Source organism: Neodiprion virginianus, chromosome 1 (assembly GCF_021901495.1).
Source record: "Neodiprion virginianus isolate iyNeoVirg1 chromosome 1, iyNeoVirg1.1, whole genome shotgun sequence".
NCBI lineage: Eukaryota > Metazoa > Arthropoda > Insecta > Hymenoptera > Diprionidae > Neodiprion > Neodiprion virginianus.
This window is the reverse complement of record NC_060877.1, coordinates 16,481,755-16,498,332: the sequence shown is the minus strand read 5'-3', so window position 1 is coordinate 16,498,332 and position 16,578 is coordinate 16,481,755.

Below are 16,578 nucleotides of genomic sequence, written 5' to 3'. Positions count from 1 at the left end.
ATAGTTCGCGAAGATCTATAGCGCGTGATGTATTTTTTAGCTAATACTGTCCCTATCGTCTTTGCCGTAGCATCGGGAATTGGAATGGCGTCTAAGAACTTGGTTAGATTGCACTGTATCGTCAAAAGGTAGCGGTTATTCGATTTCGTAACAGTTAGTGTACCAACTAAATCTAGGGCTACTTTGTCAAAGGCCTCTGCGGGCGTGTCAGTGATTGCCATGGGTAATTTTGTTTTGATCCTGACTAGTTTTTTTCTTTGGCAACTGCCGCAAGATCTGATGATATTTTGAATTTGCTTTTCCATTTTTGGCTGAAAATATTTTTTTCTTATTTTATTGAAAATTTTTGTAACGCCTTGGTGTTCTCCGATGAGTGACTCGTGGTACTCTTTGATCATGTCTTCGCGTAATCGTTCGTCTGGTATAACTGTAGTATTTCTATAAAGTGTTACTCGGATGTCTGAATCCGCAAAAATGTGATGAATGAGTTTTTTGAAGATAGATCGTAGAATATTATTTACTCCTGGTCCTGACATGGGGAATGATATGGACCGAATGTCTAGTCCGGACAAGATAATCCTCAAGTTAACTAACGTGTAGAAAATGTCGTCAAGTCTGCCCGGGTCTGATTGACGTTTTTTTCACTACGAGGGTAAAAATGTATATGTTGTTTTTCAACCGTGAGGAAGGGCTGGTGGATTCGTGTGCAGATTCACACGCTCGTATTGGATGCCTATCTACATGTTTCGTTCGCTTGTGAGCGCCGGTAAATGAAGATAGCGTATCCGGTTCGCGAGCACGTGTTGTGTGTTGGTAAGCTATTTTGGTTAGTTTGTGAGCGCTGGTAGACGAAGATAGCGTATCTGGTTCGCGAGCACGCGTTGGGTGTTGGTGAGCTACTTTGGCGCGTTTGTGGGCGTCACTAGACGAGCATTCTGTATCGGGTCGTGGCCGTTTTGAGGTAAAAGGTAGAATTCGGAAAGAGTCGACAGGTGGATTTCTGGAAAGCGCGTCTGCGTTAGAGTTCGCTATTCCTTTTTTATGTTTTGTGACGTACGAATATTCTTCCAACTTCAGTCTCCGGTGCATAAAACGAGAAGTCGGGTCTCGGATGTTTTTAATCCACTTTAGTGGTTCGTGGTCTGTTACCGGGGTTAAGGTTCTACCATAAAGGTAAGGGCGAAAATATTTGACGGCATGAACGACTGCTAAGAATTCTTTTTCGGACACCGAGTAATTGATTTCCGCCTTTTGTAACACCCTCAATGCATACGCGATTGGTAAATCCTCGCTACCTTTGTCTTGACTAAGTATTGCTCCTATTGCATACTTTGAAGCGTCAGTTGTTAGGACGAAGGGTTTTTCGAAGTCGGGATACTGCAATATCGGTTCTCGACACAGACTATCGCGTAGAGTTTTGAACGCAAATTGATGTTCTGCTGTCCATAGGTAAGGGCTATTCTTCTTTAGCAAATTATCAATAGGTCTAGCAATTTTTGAAAGGTTAGGAATGAATCTTCGGTAGTAGCCTATCAGGCCTAGAAATTGTTTGATCTGTTTGGGATTCTTGGGAACTGGGTAGTTTGCTATTGCTGACATCTTCTCCGGATTAGGTTTCAATCCATTTTGAGTGATGATGTGGTATGCTACTTCTTCACGCGGAAATTCACATTTATCTGGATGCAGGGTTAGTCCCGCATCAGACAATCTCTCCATGGGTTTCCAAAATTTTGTTTCGTGCTCCTCCAAGGATCGGGAGTAAATGACTATGTCATCCAAATGGACAAACATATCTGTACCCTGTAATCCCGATAGAACCTGATCTGTTAGACGTTGAAAGGTGGATGGGGCATTTTTTAAGCCAAATGGCATTCTAGTATACTCGAAATGGCCGTATGGAGTCGGAAAAGCGGTCTTTGCGCTGTGATCGAGATGCATTGGAATTTGATGAAACCCGGAAGCTAGGTCGAACGTTGAGAAATATTTTGCGGAGCCTACCTGACCTCGAATATCAACGATATTTGGTAGAGGGTGAGCGTCGCCAATGGTTTTTCCGTTTAGTTTCCGGAAGTCAATGACCGTTCGCCACTTTTTTTCGCCGCTAGCATCTGATTTCTTGGGGATGATCCAGACCGGAGAATTGTAAGGAGATAAAGAATGTGTAATAATGTTTTGATCAAGGAGTTTAGTCACTTGTTTTTGTATTTCATCTTTGTGTACTCTTGGGTGTCTGTATTGTTTGGTATAAATTGGTGCGTCATTAATAGTAGGGATCGTATGGCTGACTAAGTTTGTATGTCTCAGGGTGTCACCTGGGAGGAAAAATAAATGGTTGAATTCGATAGCAAGATTAACTATTAATTGTTTTTCTTCGTCGTTTAAATGGTTCAATCGTCAGTTTTCTTTCAAAATATCAAGGCATCTCGAATCGTAATTTGGGGATGTGGGAAGAATGCGGTTCTCGATCCTTTTTTTTTATGTAAGACCTGTGCTAGTAAGACCTATGCTGGTAAGACCTGTGCTAGTAAGACCTGTCCGCTGCTTGCAGTACTTGTATGCGTTAGGTGTGTTTTTGCACTGAGCGTGGCGGTGCTCGCGAGTTCATCGACTTCTTCCAGTGTTACGACTGGTCTTCTTATTTCCACAGCTGATTCGTTGGAATTTATTGCATAAACGTAAGCAAACCCTTGTTGGTTGGTAACCAGGGCCTGTCCCAGGAATATGTTAGCGCCTACTTCCAACTGTTCTATGAATCCCGTTTTTACCGAGGGATTCGAAATTTTTAGTGCAATCACCTGAGCCGTTCGTGGTGGTATCAATATGTAGTCTTCGTTTAGGAGTTTGAATGGTTTGCTAGTATTGTTCGGTATTATTTTTTCTGTATCGAAAGATATCGTTGCATTTTCGTTCCGTAAAAATATCGATCCTAAGATTCCGTCTTCTTGTATCGGAAACAGATCGTCGACCATATGGAATATATGAAGGTTGTCACCGATTCGAATGCTAGTTGTTCCTAATACTTTTATTGGCTCATGTATAGCACTGGTAACGTGGATTTGACCTTCGAGTAATTTACACGGAACATGCGGATGTATTGCTCGGAGTCCAATTATGTTTACATCAGCACCGGTGTGAACTATAAATGTGATGGATTGTCGTGTGAGTTCACCGGTGGTTATTCGAACCTTCGGTGTTTGTGTGACAGATGTTACGAGGATACGCGGTGGTGTTTTTGTGTTGGTTCTATGCCTGTTGAAGGGAATAACGCTGGTTTCGCGAGAGATAAGGTAGTTGTTTTTGAAGCAGATAGTCACCTTTTCCGAACGTTAAAAGTCTGAACTCAGTACACCGTCTTTGATAATAGGGAAGGAGTTATCGACAAGATGGAATTAGTGGCTTGTACTAGCTAACTCGATGTAGAGACTTTCTATTGTTCAGATGGATTCTTCCGTTATCCCTGAAATTTGCCTAATGCCTGTCCTTGTGACGTGGACTCTTGGGTCGATTTTATCGATTTTTAATAAATTAATATTAGCGCCAGTATCTATTAATAATGTCACGTACCCATTCAAAGACTGCGGGCATTTTGTTCGAATCTGTGGAGGGCCAGATTCTATTTGTACGGAGCTGACGTTTGGTTTGGACGCTGCTCCGGTTTGCGGGCGGTCGATGCGTCCGCGCGGCCGTCCCTGAACTTGTTCAAATGGCTCGCGTTGCCTGAATATTTGCGATGTTGTTCTGCTTCGCATGGAACTTCCGGGTGGACGCCTGCATCACAATTCATGTTCAAGTAGTCTTGTGTTACGTAATTAACCCTGAAGTTCGATTATGAAGGATTTGGTGTGTTATACTGTTGTGAGCGTTGACTGTCATTTCGCGTCTGGTCTAAAGGTTGGTTTGTCGGGTCTCTTGCTCGATATTGGGTGTTGGGATTGTTCTGTTGTTGACGATTAGTGTAATTTTGGAAAACTCTTGAATCTTGGTGGATTTTCGGATTCTAGGGATATTGGGACCGATTTGAGAGGCACTTATCGTTTGAGTGGCCTTTGCGGCCACACTGCGTGCAAGTTGTGTTGTTGCGCTGCCTCGTTCTGCACTCTTCCATACTATGACCTGCCTTCTTGCAGTATCTACACACTACTAATACAGAAGGTTGTTCAGGACAATATTTATCGATGTGATCGGTTAATTTACATATACTACATTTCATATGGTTTTGTGTTTCGTAGTTAGTATCACGGTATGAGGCTAGTTTAAGTCTATCTGATAATAGTTTTTCAGTCTTGGTGGCCGTGTCTATAGCCATTTGTAGGGTTTGTGGATTCTCATGAGCTACTCCCATTTCTAATTCGTCTACTAACCCTTTCATAAATCTTAGTCTTGCGGTCTCTTTGATATTTTTCTTTAGCACCTGAGCATCACTAATAGATTCTGAGACATGTATTGATTCGCACGCTTGTCTTAATAGATGTTTTATTCTAGCACCGTAATCTAGATCACTCTCGTTTCGCTTCTGTGCCGATTGTGCGAGGTCTAGCTGGATATCTGGGAGGTGTCGTTTAAATGCGGAGGCCTGTTTTAGGCAGTCTAGCAAATCTCGAAGAGAATCCGGATTATCTGACTCTACATATTCACTCACGTCGCCTTCGATTTTCATGCGAATGAGTGTGGAGAATAGAATCAGTTCTCTGGCTAAGACAGCTTGTTTTGCGCATTCTACTTTAGTTATGAATTCGGATACGGGCATAACAGTGCCATTGAATGTGGGAATCAAGCCAGTGCATCTTTAAGAGGCAGGTGCGGAAAAGTGTTTTCCGTGGCCATGTTGTAAATTTCAATCTAGGATTTGGCGACTTACAAAGTGAAGATGAAGAGAAGGAATGGAAGAAAATGTTGCATTCTTCCGTGAGGATGTTGGTCTAGCGATTTCGTGTCTGTAGGCGATGATGACGTCGGTGTGCGTTGTATTGTACTAGAAGTCGTGAAGAATGAAGATGTCGTTGTAGTAGCAGCAGGAGATGGTTTTTCAGCAATATCGATTTGGAGATACGGATTTGTTCGTGATGTTCGTGTGAATCAGAGATCGTTGGTTTCGTTAAACGTAGAATATGGCTTTCAGAGCGTCTTCAAAACTATCACACAGTGTTATTACTTTCGTATTAACATCACTGAGCTTGCACACTTTGGAACCGGTCTATCAGATGGCACTTCATGCGTAGCACACACGTAAAATTGTATCACTGGATTTCCGCAAAGCGAAGGCCACCGCTGCCACGAATGTTTCGTCCATGAGTAGAGTTTACTTCTGAGCGGAAGGAGTAACCTGGGTGGCTTCGCTTTTCCATTGCAAGTCAACCGGAAATCAGAATGAGGATTGAGTAAACTTGAGTATCTTTCATATATCGATTATATGTTTATTGCGTGGAACTTGAGATACCGGTAGAAATGAATTGTGTGGTGCGAAAGATATATAAGAAGTCTAGATGTGGAGTTGTCGAGAGTTAGAATAGGAGTATCGCTCGAGACTTGAAACGTACGGGTACAGAAAAGGTGTGACAATGCTAGAAATAGGGAATGGAATTTGATGAGTAAGTGCGATAGTGAATAGCGTGAGACTACGTAGAGATAAGAGGAGTGGGCAGAGACCGTGAGATATGTAAAAACTGTGGGAGAGTTAGCGAGTAGGAAAAATAGAGAGAAGTGGTATGCTGGACGTTACAAATCGATTGAATTATACTGAAAAATTTTCTGTACGTTAGAAAGACAGAAAGTGTCACGCGTAACCGGAGAGTATACGCCAGCGAACAGTCGAGTGTTCACACCTAGTGCGAAGGTCGTGTTGTTTACATTTCACTACAAAGACCGAGCTAAGGGATTCTATACTGCTACTTTTGATCTCTCGCTTTCCTTCTGACTGTATTTCTAATCTACGTATATTAATAAAATATAAACGTGGGAAGGAGATTTCTCCAAAGAAATATAAATTATCGACCAGTTCGACAGATTGAAGGGACAAAAATATTCTCGGGGAACCGTTCGACTAAAATATGAGATGTGTTAAGTGATATTTGTGTGGAATTTCACGTATACGAAATCGTCCGTCTGTTGTCGATTCATATATCGTGATTTATCAATTTGAGAATAACTTTGCGGCACTGAATCACCAAAATATCGCAGTATTGTCCATCTATTGTCAATTCACGTAAATAATTTATTCACTTACCGTAAGATTGTCCGTCTGTTGTCGATCTATGTAAATTATATATTTATTCATTGTATAAAATTCCGAAAACATGTATAATTGTTTGGGGAGTCGATTCATTGAATGAATAACCCAATGTTTTTCTCTCCGACTCACCAACTGAGAAGTAACACGCGACAAATAATGCAAAATTCAAGAGATATGCCGATATCAGGAGGTGCGTGTGCAAATGTAGTAGGGGATACAGTAATCAATCCGCGACCGCCAACACCCGCAGGAAGGGGCAGAGGAGGACTCACCTCATCAACCCCCAGGCTGCCTCCAAGTAGCCCAGGGAGTAATTTAAATAATACAATGCGCGAAGAAGTTGACGCCAATAATGAAAATAATATTGAAACAAGAATAGAATCCCGTAAGACGGCAATGCCGTCTAATAAATGAGATGCGGGTGTGCAAATCATTAATCTACGAGAGAATTTTGTTAAAAATATGTAAATTTGAACAACTGGTGAATTTGAAAAATTAACGACGGAGCCAGGAATCGAACCTGGTATCCAGCGATGCTTTACCGGAGACTTACTCCACTAGACCACCTAGCCGCCCTGACTCTGTTGTCATTAATTTCTCTCATAACCAGTGAGTTCAAATTTGTTTTCATGTGCCCGATTTGTATGAGTAAGAATTTCTTCTCTGCATGCACGATGTAAGGAGACTGTAGTGTGTAGATGTTATGTTTACCCTTTCAATCCTTTGCTTCCGATGAGAATCCCGTAAGACGGCAATGCCGTCTAATAAATGAGATGCGGGTGTGCAAATCATTAATCTACAAGAAAATTTTGTTGAAAATATGTAAATTTGAACAACTGGTGAATCTGAAAAATTAACGACGGAGCCAGGAATCGAACCTGGTATCTAGCGATGCTTTACCGGAGACTTACTCCACTAGACCACCTGGCCGCCCTGACTCTGTTGTCATTAATTTCTCTCATAACCAGTGAGTTCAAATTTGTTTTCATGTGCCCGATTTGTATGAGTAAGAATTTCTTCTCTGCATGCGCGATGTAAGGAGACTGTAGTGTGTGATGTTATGTTTACCCTTTCAATCCTTTGCTTCCGATGAGAAGCCCGTAAGACGGCAATGCCGTCTAATAAATGAGAAAACAAATTTGAACTCACTGGTTATGAGAGAAATTAATGACAACAGAGTCAGGGCGGCTAGGTGGTCTAGTGGAGTAAGTCTCCGGTAAAGCATCGCTAGATACCAGGTTCGATTCCTGGCTCCGTCGTTAATTTTTCAAATTCACCAGTTGTTCAAATTTACATATTTTCAAGAATAGAATCATTTGAAACAGTAATTGCAAATTTTTAATCAGGATTGAATGAGATGCAGCAAAGAATGAAAACTATTTTGCAAGTAATAACCGGCCAAAGTCAAAATTAAAATGTGTTGGACGGGAATAACCAACCATTGAGAAACGCGGATAGAGCAAATCCGTTGGAAACCCTGGGGAATGGGGAAAATCGTGAAAATAATTAAAGAACGAGGTCGGGCGGAGTTCCATTTCCCGAGTTTAGTTCGCAAAGGGCAGCGACAAGTCAAAACTACCCAGTAGAGGGGGTTGAGATACAGTTGAGAGTAGGACAATTGTCACACGCGAGTGCATTTGCTCAGTTGGGGGGAAATCGGGGAGGAACGTCTGGACTCCGAACCAATGGACCAACGAGTTTTCGTGACACGTCAATTGATAGAGAATTGCGGTCGAGCAATTTGACTAATTTTGTAAATAACCCGGAAGATAATTTGCATGGTTTACATCAAATCGAGATTGCATATGGGGCATCAAACGGTCAAATTAGAGTTAGTGAGAAATTCGTGTTTAACGAAGATTATCTGAGATTAACGGGGAATAATCAAAACCCGAGTCGAGTTAACGATAATATTAATTTTCGAACCGAAACTGTGAACCCGAATATTCAGAATCAGAATCGAGTATTTATGCCAGCTAATTCACAATAGCTGCCGCGATTAAGCCGACAAGACACGGCAACAATAAGCGAACAGTGATCACAAACAACATCTTTGTCTTTTTTCGAGGCACAGCCGGAGCCAGTAACAAGACAAGGTAGTCTTTCGTGTTAAGAATATTAATTGAATCCGATAAAACAGGTCCCTCACGCGTACGGTGGAAGGGATAGGGAATTTAATCGACAATTAAATCAACCGTGGGATTTGAAAACCGGTATGCATGTGACGAAATTAGTCAGCGACTGGAAATTGAATTTCTCAAAAACTGAGAGAGATCCCGATCAGTTTTTGCTAATATTATAGGAAAGACTCGACACAAGAGGCATACACAAAAACATATTCGTACCCTGTTTATCCGCGATCTTCGAAGGACCACATCGAACGTGGTATTTAATAAAAAAATCGAGATAGCAATCGTGGAGAGATTTCGCGAGTGCGTTTCGACAAAATTGGGTCGTCAAAAAGGACGATATGGACCTCTATACCGAGGTAGGCGAATGGAAAGTTGAGAAGAACGAAACTCTCGCGGAATTTACCTACCGGGCTCGTTTTCTTTTCGAACGAATGATGAATCCGCCACCATTCCAAAAACAAATTGATCAAATCGTGAAGAAATTTAATCCGCGAATCATGTTCGAAATTCTTGGGTTGAGAATAAATAACTACGAAGAATTTCTCCACTTTGCCAACGTCAGAGGCGATGTTTTCAAACAGTTTAACGAGTGGAAACGTGGCAAATTCGTGAAAAATCAAGTCGATTGGAATTGTATCGAGAATGAAATAGAAAACGGAGACAGAGACGAGTACGAGGACGAAAAATTTGACGAACTCGACGCGAACACGCAAACGGACTTGGACGCGATAAATTCCAAAATTCAAAACACGAGACCACCGACCGTAAATAATGCTAAACTTCTAGTCCGTCAATGCCTAGAACAAAATTTATCGCGATTTGAAAACAAAAACACATCTGCAGACCTTAGGTCCCTGCCAAAAGACGACGCGAATAGAAAACGTCCCGATAATCTAAGAGATTTTTCTAAGGCATTCTGTTATAACTGTGGAAATATAGGGCATATCTCACGCTTCTATAGAGCTAATCGACAGGAGGTATGCTGCATTTGTCAGAAGACGGGACATGTAAATAAAAATTGCCCCACGCATCCGGGAAACGAGCAAGACTTACAGTAACGCCGTCTCCAGTTATTGAACCCAAGGGCAAGGGAGAAAGAAAAGAAGTTAGTCAACCCTCAAAGAAAAACAACTCAGAAACTGCAAACATATTAAAGATCAATGAAACTAAAACGTTAAAATATCCACCGGAAAAACCCGAATTGAACCCATTAAATTTCATCGGGGCGTCTCACACGGATAAAAATTACGTAACCGTAGATATCGAGAATGATTCGGGCAAGGAATGCGAATTGTCGGAAGATGAAAACGCAATAACGTTAGACGAAGATCATAATGGAAAAATAATTCATCTAAGCACCGTGTCGAGTCGACAATCGGTAGATCAAATTACCGAACGAATAACTCATTTGAGCATGGTTTCGAATCAACATTCGGTAGACAAGAATAACGTAGACAGTTTAGAAGAATGGAAACCGGAGAATTTTCCAACTCAATCGTCGCATCGATTAATACATAGACGAATATTGAGAAACGAGAAAGGGACAAAAGAATCGGTATACGTCACTAAAGTTCCTGTAACTGTCGAAATCTGTGGCCAAAAATTAAATGGAATTATCGAATGTGGCAGCGAGCGAAGTTATATAAGCCCTAGGGCCTTCGATCACGTCGAATTATATAAAATGCAAAAAGTATGACCAGATTCCACGTCAATTTCGGGCACTTGCTTAGGCGACAGTTCGATAGTAAAAAGCGAGGGAGGAACGTGTTTTATGATCGATATAGGTGACGTATATGGCCCCCAGTGGTTTAGTATTCTGCGAGGTGCATCTAACGATATAATTCTGGGCATGGATTTCTATCTGAGTTTCAAAGTAAAAATCGACCCAGAAAATAATACGTGGAAGTTAACGGAAAGCGAGTTTTCTTTTCCCTTATCACGTCGATGCCTCTCGCGAACAGAATTAACAGTGTTAACCACGAACGAAACAGAAGCCCTAAAGAACTTGATTCGGAATTTGCAAACTTCTATAAGGAATCGATAGGCGTCACAAATTTAATAGAACACTAGATAGAATTGGATAACCTTATCCCACACAGACAAAAACCGTACCGTAGAAGCGAGGTAATACGTAAATTTATCGTTGAGGAAGTTGATAGATTACTCGAAAAGAAATACGTCGCTTGGTGCAATAGCGATTGGGCTAGTTGACCAGTAGTAGCACCCAAGGCTAACGGAGGCCTCAGATTCTGTATCGACTATAGAGTCGTAAATCTAAAATCTAAAAAGCCTGCGTACCCTTTACCACAAATGGGGTCAATATTGTCACAACTTTGTAACGCAAAATTAATATCGACACTGGACATGAGTGAAGCATTTCACCAGATACCTATGTCTGAGGCTAGTAAAACGATTCCTACGTTTGTTGTCGAGGGTACAGTTTTGCTCGAATGGCTCCGGATGCCATACGGATTAACGGGAGCACCATCAACCTTTCGACGATTAATGGATAAACTCAAATAACGTATCAAAGAAATAATTATCGAGCGGAAGCTTTCAAATAACTGGATCGATCAAATTTTTGTTGACTTGGATGATTGGATAGTCGTTAGCGAAAAATTAGAAGAACATCTCACGTTGTTGTCCATTTTATTCGAGGTCTTACGCGAGGTGAAACTAAAAATACATAGAGAAAAGAGTAGTTTCGCGTGTCGCGAGGTAAAATATCTCTGATACATTATCGATGAATTCGGAATGAGATCTAATCCGGAAAAAATTCAGCCGATAATCGATTACCCAGTACCGCAAGATCGCACCCAATTGCGTCAATTCACTGGACTCGTAAATTGGTACCATCGACATTTAAAAAACATAGCAAAAATCCAGGGCCCATTGAATAAACTCACAAGTCCGAAAACACCGTGGAATTGGACCGAAATCGAACAAAAATCATGCGATGAGGTTAAGAAAGCGTTGATCGAAGTCCCCAGGCTGTATACGCCGATACCGAAGGAGCCGTTTATCTTATATACGGATTCTAGCGACTTCGGGTTAGGCGCGATACTGGCTCAAAAGGATCCGGACTCGGATGAAGAAATATTAATTTCGGCGTTGAGCCGACCTCTAAGGGGTACTAAACTTTATCACACCACGACGAAAAAGGTATGCTTAGCTGTCTTCGGGCCGTGGAAAAACTGAGGTGCTATTTAGAGGGTATGAAGTTTAAAGTCGTAACCGATCATCATGCGTTAAAATGGCTTTATAACCTGAAAAACCCAGTCGGTCGATTAGCCCGTTGGGCAATTTATTTACTCTAACACAATTCAACTATCAAACACAAACGGCGAACATTAAACGAGGCGCCTGACGCCCTATCGCGTATGTCCGATATCGATGTAGACCCCTTAGGCTGGGAAGACGTAGTCGAGGAAACGATTAAAAACTGTATCAAATTAAATTCGATTTGCCACAACGATTGGTATGAAACTAAAAAAAATCTGTCACGAAATATCCCGATAGGTTTCCGGAATGGAAAATCGAAAACAATGAGCTCAAATATTATCGACGGGATTACGCCAAGGCTCTGATCGACGACGAACACCCTTGGAAAATGGTAATCAAACCGGATGAAATCAAAGAAATTCTCCGCGATAATCACGAGTCGCCTCAAGTGGGACATTTAGGCTGAAATAAAATCCTAGATCGAATCAGGCAAAATTGGTATTGGCCTGGAATGACCGTGGACGTTAAATCATTTGTAGATTAATGCGATATATGCGTCAGGGTGAAACACGACCAGACCCCCAAGCATGGTCATTTAACGACAAGTCCGCTCCAAACCCCGTGGTCTCAAATTGCAATTGACGCAGCTGACATGACTCGGTCGAAGAAAGGAAACTCCTACATCGTAGTAGTTCAAGACTTAAATACTAAATATATCGAATTGTATCCGACGCGAGATAAAAAGGGGAAAAATCCATCGTAAAATTACTCGACATCGTATTCGATCGGTGGGGGGCACACTTCACACTTTAATTTCAGACAACGGTACAGAATGTCGCAATAACGTCGTATCGAGTTTCTTACAGGCCAGAGGCGTAAGACAATTAACGACTCCCCTAAACCATCCCCAATCGAATCCTGTCAAGCGAGTAAATCGGAATATGAAACCAATGGTCACGGCCTTTACAAGAGAAAATAAGAAAAACGAGTGGGATCAGTACGTATCGAGATTTCAACTGGCATACAATACTGTGCCCCATGCAGGCACCCGAATCTCCCCGTTCTTTTTGAATCACGGTCGCGAAGCTATTGTCAACAAGAATTTACTGATAGTAACGAAAATTTTCAGGAAAACGAGGTCGCGGAGAACCAATGGGTTGAACAGTAGTATAGATATGACAGTTCTTGATCAAAACATAGCGGCGTGCCAGCTCCCCCCAACCACCCTCCCGGGCAGCCGGTATGTTACCCCCACTATAGCAAGCCTTTCCCAATGACGTCAGCAGTCGCCATTTCGATTCAGCCGGATGAGCAGCCATTTTGATTTTTTCCGGATATGACGTAACCGGCTGACGTGCCCACGGCGGCCATTTTGAAAATGGCGGTCATTTCGACAGCAGGCATTTTGACGGCGGCCATTTTGATTTTTTCAATGGCGGCAATTTTGATTTTTTGATGGCGGCCATTTTGACGGCGGCCATTTTTGATTTTTTGATGGCGGCCATTTTGATTTTTGCTTAGTCAGACGAGCGGCCATTCACACAGCGGCCATTTTGATTTTTTTTTCAGCCGGATGAGCAGCCATTTTGATTTAGCCGGTTGAGTAGCCATTTTGATTTTTGCTTAGCCGGATGAGCAGCCATTTTGATTTTTGCTTAGCCGGATAAGCAGCCATTTTGATTTTTCATCGTCCGACAGTTTGATAATATGATTTTCGCTATGACGTCATCAGCATAATCTACCGATTTTGCCGTCTGACGAGCAGCCATTCAGACAGCGGCCATTTTGAATTTTGCTCAGTCGGATGAGCAGCCATTTTGATTTTTCATCGTCCGACAGTTTGATAATATGATTTTCGCTATGACGTCACCAGTATAATCGACCGATTTTACCGTCTGACGGTGGCCATTTTGATTTTTGCTCAGTGGGATGGGCGGCCATTTTGATTTTTATCGTCAGACAGTTTGATAATGTGATTTATTTCTTGGTCGGACGAATAGCCATTTTGATTTTTCGCCGTTACCCGTAAACTTTCGCGCTAATAGTTTGCCTCGGGCGAAAAATAATATTTTCCACGTACTTCGAATACATTCTTGTGTGTTAATCGACCGGTTGGCGACATCGCAATTAGATAGGCCGGGAATGTTCACTACAATTAGATAGGTCGGGGAATGTTGACGACAATCCGTAAACTTTCACTCGCGCTAATAGTTTGCTTTGACTATCACTCCCCCAAATTCTTACCTTACCCAAGTGCAACACGATTGTCATATGCACGCAAAGAATTGGCACATTTGCGAAAAACCGTTTACCCCTGAGGAGAAAAAGTGCCACGACCACTGTCACTTCACGGGTAAATATCGTGCTCCTGCTCATAATTGGTGTAATTTGAATTTCAGAGAGACGCACACAATTCCAATAGTTTTCCACAATTTGTCCGGTTACGATTCTCACTTTTGATAAAATCCCTCGCGTCAACTTTTCCCTGTGAAATTACCCTTCTATAATTCTTGTGAGACGAAAGCGCTAAAATCATCATGATACGTAATAACCAGTTTACCGGCGAAGAAATAATTATAGGATTCAGCGATGCGACTTCGGAGTTTTCGCTCCAAGATCTTCGGCGACTCGTTGAATGTGTCCGGAGAGCTCGTGCGTAACCGCGCAGACAGCACAGGGTATATGTTCAGGACATAACATTAATCTTGCATTTTCAAAAATGGGGGAAATGAGGTGATCGCGATCTTTTCGGACATCGAACCAGATGACGATGAACGCGAAGCCAATTGGATCGAGCGTCGTCAGATCAGCGAGGAATAAGATACGTCCCGACGTATGATTGTGCGCCCGGAAAACATTCAAGGACTGCAGCAGTGTTAGCCCTCAGAGCGAAAATAATATTTTCACCATACTTCGAATACATTCTTTGTGTTAATTGACCGGATGGCAACATCGCAATTAGATAGGTTGGGGATGTTCACCACAATTAGATAGGTCGGGAATGTTGATGACAACCCGTAAACTTTCACGCTAATAGTTTACTCTCAGGGCGAAAATAATATTTTCAACATACTTCGAATACATTCTTTTCTGCTAATCGACCGGGTGGCGACACCGCAATTAGATAGGCTGGGAATGTTGATGGTGATCCGTAAACTTTGACGCTAATAGTTTACCTCTAGGCTTATTTCCCACTCGATGGGGTATATAAAACGTGGGCCTATTCCGATGATGACGCTGGTCTCATCGTCTCTTCGCGTCGTGAACTGCACTTACTAGTGAAAAACAAGAAACCGATTGAAACGCGATGGATCTAACAAAAGTTAACCACGTCGGCCGTCTGGAGAATCCGCCAACCAAGAAGATGTCGGAACTTGAAATTGGAGCGGCGTACAACATCATGGGCTCACGGCTGGTCAAAACGAAATTTGGGGTATGTGTTCTGGCGACGATCGATGAAGATTACAACGTCTTCTTACCACCGAGAATCGTAAGGTTCCTGCAAGAAGATTCAAATCAGCTGGTTGAAATGTGCAACATGGCTGGGCAAAATCGAATCGACAAGCTCGAATTTTCATACAGTTATGTGCCATAAATAAACTATGCGATCCCCAACCACCACCTCTACAAAAATTCATCCGCGAGGGGATGAAAGCAGGCGTGCTGGAGATCGAACTTTCGCCAACCGGATCCGAACGGGAGTTGTAACGAATCTCGGAAATATCAACCGGTACCAGCCTCTCGCTGCGGGGCTTTCGACATTCGTTGAGCTGCCCAAGGACATTCAGCGGAAGAGGGCGGTGGTGAACGTGAAAAACAAAGATGAAAGATGCTTTCTCTGGCCCATCACTGCAGCCCGCCACCCGGCCAACACCCCCACCGATAGAACTAGCCATTATCGCCGCTTTATCTCCGAGTTGGACTGTACAGGTATCAAATTCCCTGCCACTCTACATGATGTTAAAAAGCTTGAGATTCCATATTGATACCTGGACAGACCGACACCCTACCTTGGGGGTTTGTCCCAGCCCCCTGATAGCTATAGGATAAAACTGTACACGTTTAATTATTGTGAATATTTACGCTTGACGCCTCGGGCGATCCGCCATCATGCGGAAACGATTTAGACTAGATTTGAAAATGTGAATTCATATACTTAACATTTATTTATTTATTTATTTATTTATTTATTTATTTATTTATTTATTTATTTATTTATTTATTCATTTATTTATTCATTTATTTATTATCAATATATTGAGAAATTATTCATTTTTATTCGTTTACCACGTGAAAAGTTTTCAGAAAACGAAAAAAAGTTTTCAGAAAATGAAAAAAAGTTTTCCGAAAACTTTTTTCCCATTTGATTAACACGTAAAAAAAGTTTTCAGGAAATGAAAATAAGTTTTCTGAAAACGAAAAAAAGTTTTCTGAAAATGAAAATAAGTTTTCTGAAAATGAAAAAAAGTTTTTTGAAAATGAAAAAAATAAAATGTGTAATAATCGTATGGAAAAATTGCAGATTATTATTATTATTATTATTATTTTCATGGCATCGAGTACGGCATATGTGCATGCGAAGGAGATAAGTGTGGAAATATTTGTATATTCAAATCTTTTATTGTAATTCAGAAAATACATACAAATTATGTTACATGGCTGTTTCATTTATCCAGCTATTGTGCGAACTATCAAAACCCAACCACTTTACATAGACATAGGTATTTTACTTTGCCGAGCTCCTCCTCGTAGAAGCCCCCCGCGATGGGATGATCTTGATAATCGGTAAGTTTGTACGTCGGCGGATTGGTATCTTTCACCTCACTCACGGTGAATATTTCAGTGTTCCAATTGGGCGTATAGCCTTTTTCGAATACATTCTTGTACTTGCTGATTCAAACTCGATCGCCCGCACTGAAGGTGCCAGGATGTCCCTAAATTGGGGGACACGGACCAGCCAGCCTGATACGCGACTCAAATCCAACCGAGAATTTC